The sequence below is a fragment of the Mustela lutreola genome, chromosome 6, assembly GCF_030435805.1.
Source record: "Mustela lutreola isolate mMusLut2 chromosome 6, mMusLut2.pri, whole genome shotgun sequence".
NCBI lineage: Eukaryota > Metazoa > Chordata > Mammalia > Carnivora > Mustelidae > Mustela > Mustela lutreola.
Genome location: NC_081295.1, coordinates 152,163,235 through 152,170,737, shown reverse-complemented (window position 1 = coordinate 152,170,737; position 7,503 = coordinate 152,163,235). Strand labels below are relative to the sequence as shown.

The 7,503-nt window shown below is 37.5% G+C and overlaps 1 pseudogene; it reads right to left on the bottom strand.

The window, feature by feature from the left end:
- Window positions 1–1,891: 1,891 nt before the first annotated feature.
- On the bottom strand, window positions 1,892–2,250 carry LOC131834803 (large ribosomal subunit protein eL31-like; annotated as a pseudogene).
- Window positions 2,251–7,503: the final 5,253 nt, after the last annotated feature.

Here is a 7,503-nt window from a genome sequence, read left to right as displayed (position 1 = left end):
GACATCTAACTGACTGAGCCATCCAGGCGCCCCTATTGTATATCATTTCCTAGGATTTGTTCACGAATTCATGGTACAGTTGGCTTGATAAACCACTCTTTCTTGGCTACCTTCCCTTCTCCATGTCACTTCCTCTCTTTCCTACCCATGTTCCCTGTTCTCAAATGAACTACTTGTTCTTGATCCTTCCTTTAAGTCTGTTTCTAGAGGAAACCAAAGAAAGACATCATCCTTCTTTCTACTCCATTCTTTTCTATTACCAAATTCTTTTATTTCTGCTTCACAATTGTCTTGAGAAGCTCATGTCACTCCAGCCCCAATGCCACTAGCCTGATGCTCGCTTGCCGTCTTCTCTAGCTTGGATCACTGCAATGGCCTCCTACCTGCTCCCTTCAGTATTGTCCCCCTCCAACCCTTCCTCTTCCTTCCGCAGTGATCTTTTCGATATGCAAATCTGCTGAAATTGAGGAGTAAACTTCTCAGGTGTCAATTTAGAATTGAGAAACTGTCCTTGAGAAAATTCCAGAGCTCTATTAAAAGGAGTACCCTGTCATTTCCCTGTTACAGCACTTCTCACCCTGAACAGGAGCTATCTATTCACTCAGCTGAATTCCTCACTAGACTGTAGCCTCTTCCAGGAGAGGAACAAAAGTATTTGTCTTTCTCTTCTTTTCTTTTCCTTTTCTCTCCCTATCTTTGCTGTTGTTGTGTTCCTAGATTGTAACTCCACGTTATAGTTAGTCTAACTAAAGGTTCGTCAGTTTTGTTTATCTTTACAAGAAGCTAGCTCTTAATTTTATAGATCATTTCTATGATTTTTCTGGTCTCTAGTCATTTATTTCTGCTCTCATCTTTGTATTTTCTTCTTTCTGCTAACTTTGGTTTTTGTTTCTTTTTCTAGTTCCTTGAGGTATAAAGTTAGGTTGTTTATTTGAGACCTTTCTTTTTCTTAATGTAGACATTTATTGCTATAAACTTCCCTCTTAGAACTGTTTTATTCTATCTCAACAATTTTGGTAATTTGTGTTTCCATTTTCATGTAATTCAAGGTATTTTTAATTTCCCTTTTGATTTCTTATTTGACCCAGTGTTTCCTTATTGATTTTCTCCCTGGATGACCTGTCTAGTATTGGAAGTTGTGTATGAATTCCCCTACTAGTATTGTATTGTTTTCTGTATCTCTCTTTAATTATATTAGTATTTGCTTCATATATTTAGCTGCTCCCATGTTGCACACCCATATATTTACAATTGTAATAGCCTCTTGAATTGACCCCTTTAATATTATATAATGACTTACTTTTGTCTTATTACAGTTTTGACTTAAAGTCTATTTTATCTGATACACATAGAGCTATTTCTGGTCTCTTTAGGTTTTCATTTGCATGGAATGTATTTTTCCAACCCTTTACTTCACTTTGAAACTGTGTGTTTCCTTAAAGCTGAAGTGAGTATCTTGTAGGCAGCAGATAGTTGGGGTCTTTTTCTTCCTCTTTTTTTCTTTTTCTTTTCTTTTTTTAAAACCTGTTCAGCTACTGTATGTCTTTTGATTAGAGAATTGAATCCATTTATATTTAGTGTATATTAGTGTATATATAGTGTAAGTAAGGGATTACTAATGCCATCTTATTGACTGTTTTTTGGCTGTTTTTGTAGTTCTTTTGAACCTTTCTTTCTTGCCGTCATTGTGAATTAATGATTTTCCATAGTGGCATGCTTTGATTCCCTTCTGTTTATATTTATATATCTATTACAGGTTTTTGCTTTCTGGTTACTATGAGGCTTACATAACATCTTATCATTGTAATAGTCTGTTTTAAGCTGATAGCAACTTAGTTGTTTTTGTTTGTTTGTTTTTTGCAGTTTTATATCTTTATTTGATGGTCAGTGATTAGTTTTCATCCACATTAACTGTCTGTAGATTTTTGAAAATGGTTACAGGTACATAGGTAACTAAGGTACAGTGTTTTTTTGGTGAATCTTTATCCTTGTTACATTTTTTGGACATGGATACGGTATGGAACTTTCCTTATGCCTTTGGCCCAGACAGCTTTGTTGAGCCTGGTGTCAGTGTGCACTTCTGGAGTTCCCACCTCCCTCATGGAAAAGTGCCCCATCTCTTTGAGTGCTAGATAGGGCATGCTTCTTGAAGCCCACTCTGTGGATGTGCTTGTGGATAGTGATGGTGAATTCTCTGGTCACTACCTCAGAATGACCCTTCTTCTTGCCACCCTTTTTAGTAGGAGCCATTCTGTTGGGCCCAGATTGGAGAGGAAAGAAAGATAGAAATTTAAATTAGATTGTGGGGTGCCTGGGTGGTTCAGTTGGTTAGGTGTCCACCTTCAGCTCAGGTCATGATCCTGGGATCAAGTCCCAAGTTGGGCTCCCTGCTCAATGGGGAAACTGCTTCTCCCTCTCCCTCAAACCCTCCCCCCACTCATGCTGTCTCTCTCTCTCTCTCTCAAATAAATAAATCTTTTAAAAAAAGATTTTATTTATTTATTCGACAGACAGAGATCACAGTAGGCAGGCAGGCAGAGAGAGAGAGAGGGAGAAGCAGCCTCCTTGCTGAGTAGAGAGCCCAATGTGGGGCTTGATCCCAGAACCCTAGGATCATGACCTGAGCTGAAGGCAGAGGCTTTAACCCACTGAGCCACCCAGAAGCCCTCAAATAAATAAATCTTTAAAAAAATTTGGTTGCATACAAAAACTGCTCTTTCACCACCCCCTCATTTTATGGTTTTGATGTCACAGTTTACATAGTTTTTATATTGTGTTTCCATTAGCAAATAATTGTAGCCATAAGCTACAACTGTTATTAACTTCAATATTTTTGTGCTTTAATGGACATAAGCTTTGATACTTTTGTCCTTTAGCCTTTATATTGGAATTAAGTGATTAACACACTATCATATTATAGATTTAGACTGTGTAGTCACCTTTACCTTTACCAGTGTATATTTTCACATGTTTTTAGCTTATTAATTAGTTTCCTTTCATTTCAGCTTGAAGATATCCTCTCAGTATGTCTTAAAAGGTAGATGTAGTGGTGATGAACTGCCTTAGCTTTTGTTTGTCTGGGAAAGTCTTTATCTCAGATCCTTTGTATCTGAAGGATAGCTTTTCTGAGTAAAGTATTCTGGGTTGGCAATTTTATTATTTATTTATTATTAATATATAATGTATTATTTGTTTCAGGGGTACAGGTCTGTGAAACATCAGTCTTACACAATTCACAGCACTCAGCATAGCACATGCCCTCCCCAGTGTCCATCACCCCGCCACCCTATCCTTTTCCCCTCCCCAGCAGCCCTCAGTTTGTTTCCTGAAATTAAGAGTTTTTTATGGTTTGTCTTCCTCCCTGGTCCCACCTTGCTTCATTTTTTCCCTCCCTTTCCTCCACGACCCTCTGCCCTGCCTCTCAAATTTCACATATCAGAGAGATCATATAATTGTCTTTCTCTCATTGACTTATTTCACTTAGCATAATACACTCTAGTTCCATCCACATCATTGCAAATGGCAAGATTTCATGTTTTTGTTTTTTGTTTTTTTTTTAATGTGTGTGTGTATCTCACATCTTCTTTATTCATTCATCTGTTGATGGACATCTAAGCTCTTTCCATAGTTTGGCTATTGTGAACATTGCTGCTGTAAACATTGGGGTGCACATGCCCCTTCGGATCACTACATTTGTATACTTAGGGTAAATACCCAATAGAGCGATTGCTAGGTCATAGGATAGCTCTATTTTCAAACTTTTTGAAGAACCTCCATACTGTTTTCCAGAGTGGTTGCTCCAGCTTGCATGCCTACTATGCCTACCATGGTGTAGGAGGGTACCCTTTCTCCCCATCCTTGCCAACATCTGTCATTTCCTGACTGGTTAATTTTAGTCATTCTGACTGGTGTAAGGTGGTATCTCACTGTGGTTTTGATTTGTATTTCCCTGATGCCGAGTGATGTTGAGCACTTTTTCATGTGTGTCTTGGCTCTTTGGATGTCTTCTTGAAGAAATGTCTGTTCATGTCCTCTACCCATTTCTTGATTGGATTATATGTTCTTTGGGTGTAGAGTTTTATAAGTTCTTTATGGATTTTGGCTACTAGCCCTTTATCTGATATGTCATTTGCAAATATCTTCTCCCATTCTGTTGGTTGTCTTTTGGTTTGATTGTTGGTTGATTGTTTCCTTTATTGTGCAAAAGCTTTGATCTTGATGAAATCCCAATAGTTCATTTTTGCCTTTGCCTCCCTTGCCTCTGGTGATGTTTCTAGGAATTTGCTGCAGCTCAGGTCAAAGAGGATTTTGATGGACTCCTGTGTTATGTTGAGGTCTTTCATTCATTTTGAGTCTGTTTTTGTGTGTGGTGTAAGGAAATGGTCCAGTTTCATTCTTCTGCATGTAGCCGTCCAATTTTCCCAAATACCGTTTGTTAAAGAGACTGTCTTTTTCCCATTGAACATTCTTTCCTTGGCGAAGATTAGTTGACCATAGAGTTGAGGGTCTATTTCTGGGCTCTCTATTCTGTTCCACTGATCTATGTGTCTGTTTTTGTGCCAGTACCATACTGTCTTGATGATTACAGCTTTGTAATAGAGCTTGAAGTCTGGAATTGTGATGCTACCAACTTTGGTTTTCTTTTTCAACATTCCTCTGGCTATTCGAGGTCTTTTCTGGTTCCATATAAATTTTAGGATTACTTGTTCCATTTCTTTGAAAAAAGTTGATGGTATTTTGATAGGAATTGCATTCAATGTATAGATTGCTCTAGGTATCATAGATATTTTCACAATATTTGTCCTTCCAATCCATAAGCATAGAATGTTTTTCCGTTTCTTTGTGTCTTCCTCAATTTCTTTCATGAGTACTTTATAGTTTTCTGAGTACAGATTCTTTGCCTCTTTGGTTAGGTTTATTCCTAGGTATCTAATGCCTTAGGGTGCAGTTGTAAATGGTATCAACTCTTTAAGTTCTCTTTCTTCTGTCTTGTTGGTGGTGTATAGAAATGCAACTGATTTCTGTGCATTGATTTTATATCCTGACACTTTACTGAATTCCTGTATGAGTTCTAGCAGCTTTGGAGTGGAGTCTTTTAGGTTTTCCACATAAAGCATATCATCTGCAAAGAGTAAGAGTTTTACTTCTTTGCCGATTCGGATGCCTTGTATTCTTTTTGTTGTCTGATTGCTGAGGTTAAGACTTCTAGTACTATGTTGAATAACAATGGTGATAGTGGACATCCCTGCCATGTTCCTGACCTTAGGGGAAAAGTTATCAGTTTCTCCCAATTGAGAATGATATTCACTGTGGGTTTTTCATAGGTGGCTTTTATGATACTGAGGTATGTACTGTCTCTCCCTATAGTGTGAAAAGTTTTGATCAAGAAAGGATGCTGTACTTTGTTAAATGCTTTTCCAGCATCTATTGAGAGGATCATATGCTTCTTGTTCTTTTATTAGTGTACTGTATCACATTGCTTGATTTGAGGATGTTGAACCACCCTTACAGCCCAGGAATAAATCCGACTTGGTTGTGATGAATAATCCTTTTAATGTACTGTTGGATCCTATTGGCTAGTATTTGGGTGAGGTTTTTTTTTTTTTTTTTGTATCCATGTTCACCAGGAATGTTGCTCTGTAATTCTCCTTTTTGATGGCATCTCTGGTTTGGAGATCAAGGTCATGCTGGCCTCATAAAATGAGTTTGGAAGTTTTCTTTCCATCTCTATTTTTTGGAACAGCTTCAGGAGAATAGGTATTAATTCTTCTTTAAACATGGGAAGTTGTCTGGCCCTGGACTCTTGTTTTCTGGGAGATTTTTGATGACTGCTTCAATTTCCTTACTGGTTGTGGGTCTGTCTTTTCAGGTTTTCTATTTCTTCCTGGTTCAGTTTTGGTAGTTTTGGTAGTTTACACATCTCCATTTTTTCCAGATTGTCAAATTTGCTGGCATATAGTTGCTCCTAATATATTCTTGTAATTGTTTGTATTTCTTTGTTGTTGGTTGTGATCTCTCCTCTTTCTTTCATGATTTTATTAATTTAAGTCCTTTCTCTTGTCTTTTTGGTAAGTCTGGCCAGTAGGTTATCAATCTTATTAATTCTTTCAAAGAACCAGCTCCTAGTTTTGTTGAACTGTTGTACTGTTCTTTTGGTTTCTGTTTTTCATTGTTTTCTTTGATCTTTATGAGTTCTCTTCGCCTGCTGGATTTAGGCTTTCTTTGCTATTCTTTCTCCAACTTCTTCAGGTATAGGGTTAGGTTGTGTATCTGAGACCTTTCTTGTTTCTTGAGAAAAGCTTGTATTGTTATACACTTTCCTCTCAGAACCACCTTTGCTCTATCCCAAAGGTTTTGAACAGCTGTGTTTATTTTCATTTGTTTCCATGAATTTTTTAAAAATTTTCTTTAATTTTCTGGTTGACCCATTCATTCTCTAGTAGGATGCTCTTTAGCCTCCATGTATTTGGGTTCTTTCCAACTTTCCTCTTGTGGTTGAGTTCTAGTTCAAAGCATTGTGGTCTGAAAATATGCAGGGAATGATCCCAATCTTTTGGTACTGGTTGAGATCTGATTTGTGACGCAGGATGTGATCTATTCTGGAGAATGTTCCATGTACACTAGCGAAGAATGTGTATTCTGTTGCTTTGGGATGGAATGTTCTGAATATATCTGTGATGTCCATCCAGTCCAGTTTATCATTTAAGGCCTTTATTTCCTTGTTGATCTTTTTCTTAGATGACCTGTCCATTTCAGTGAGGGGAGTGTTAAAGTCCCCTACTATTATTGCATTATTGTCAATGTGTTTCTTTGATTTTGTTATTAATTGGTTTATATAATTGACTGTTCCCATGTTAGCAGCATAGATATTTATAATTGTTAGATCTTCTTGTTGGACAGACCTTGTAAGTATAATATAGTGTCCTTCCTGATCTCTTATTATAGTCTTTGGCATAAAATCTAATTGATCTGATTTAAGGATTGCCACCCGAGTTTTTTTTTGATGTCCATTAGCATAGTAAATAGTTTTCCACCCCCTCACTTTAAATCTGGAGGTGTCTTTGGGTCTAAACGGAGTTTCTTGTAGAGAGCATATTGATGGGTTTTGTTTTTTTATCCATTCTGATACCCTGTGTTTTTTAATTGGGGCATTCAGCCCATTTACATTCAGGGTAACTATTGAGAGAGATGAATTTCGTGCCATTGTATTGCCTGTAAGGTGACTATTACTGTATATTGTCTCTGTTCCTTTCTGGTCTATTACTTTTAGGCTCTCTCTTTGCTCAGAGGACCCCTTTCAATATTTCCTACAGGGCTTTTAGTTTTTGTTTTGTCCTGGAAGCTTTTTCTCTCTCCTTCTATTTTCAGTGACAGCCTAGCTGGATATAGTATTCTTGGCTGCATATTTTTCTCATTTAGTGCTCTGAATATATCATGTCAGTCCTTTCTGGCCTGCCAGGTCTCTGTAGATAGGTCTGCTGCCAGTCTAATATTTCTGCTGCT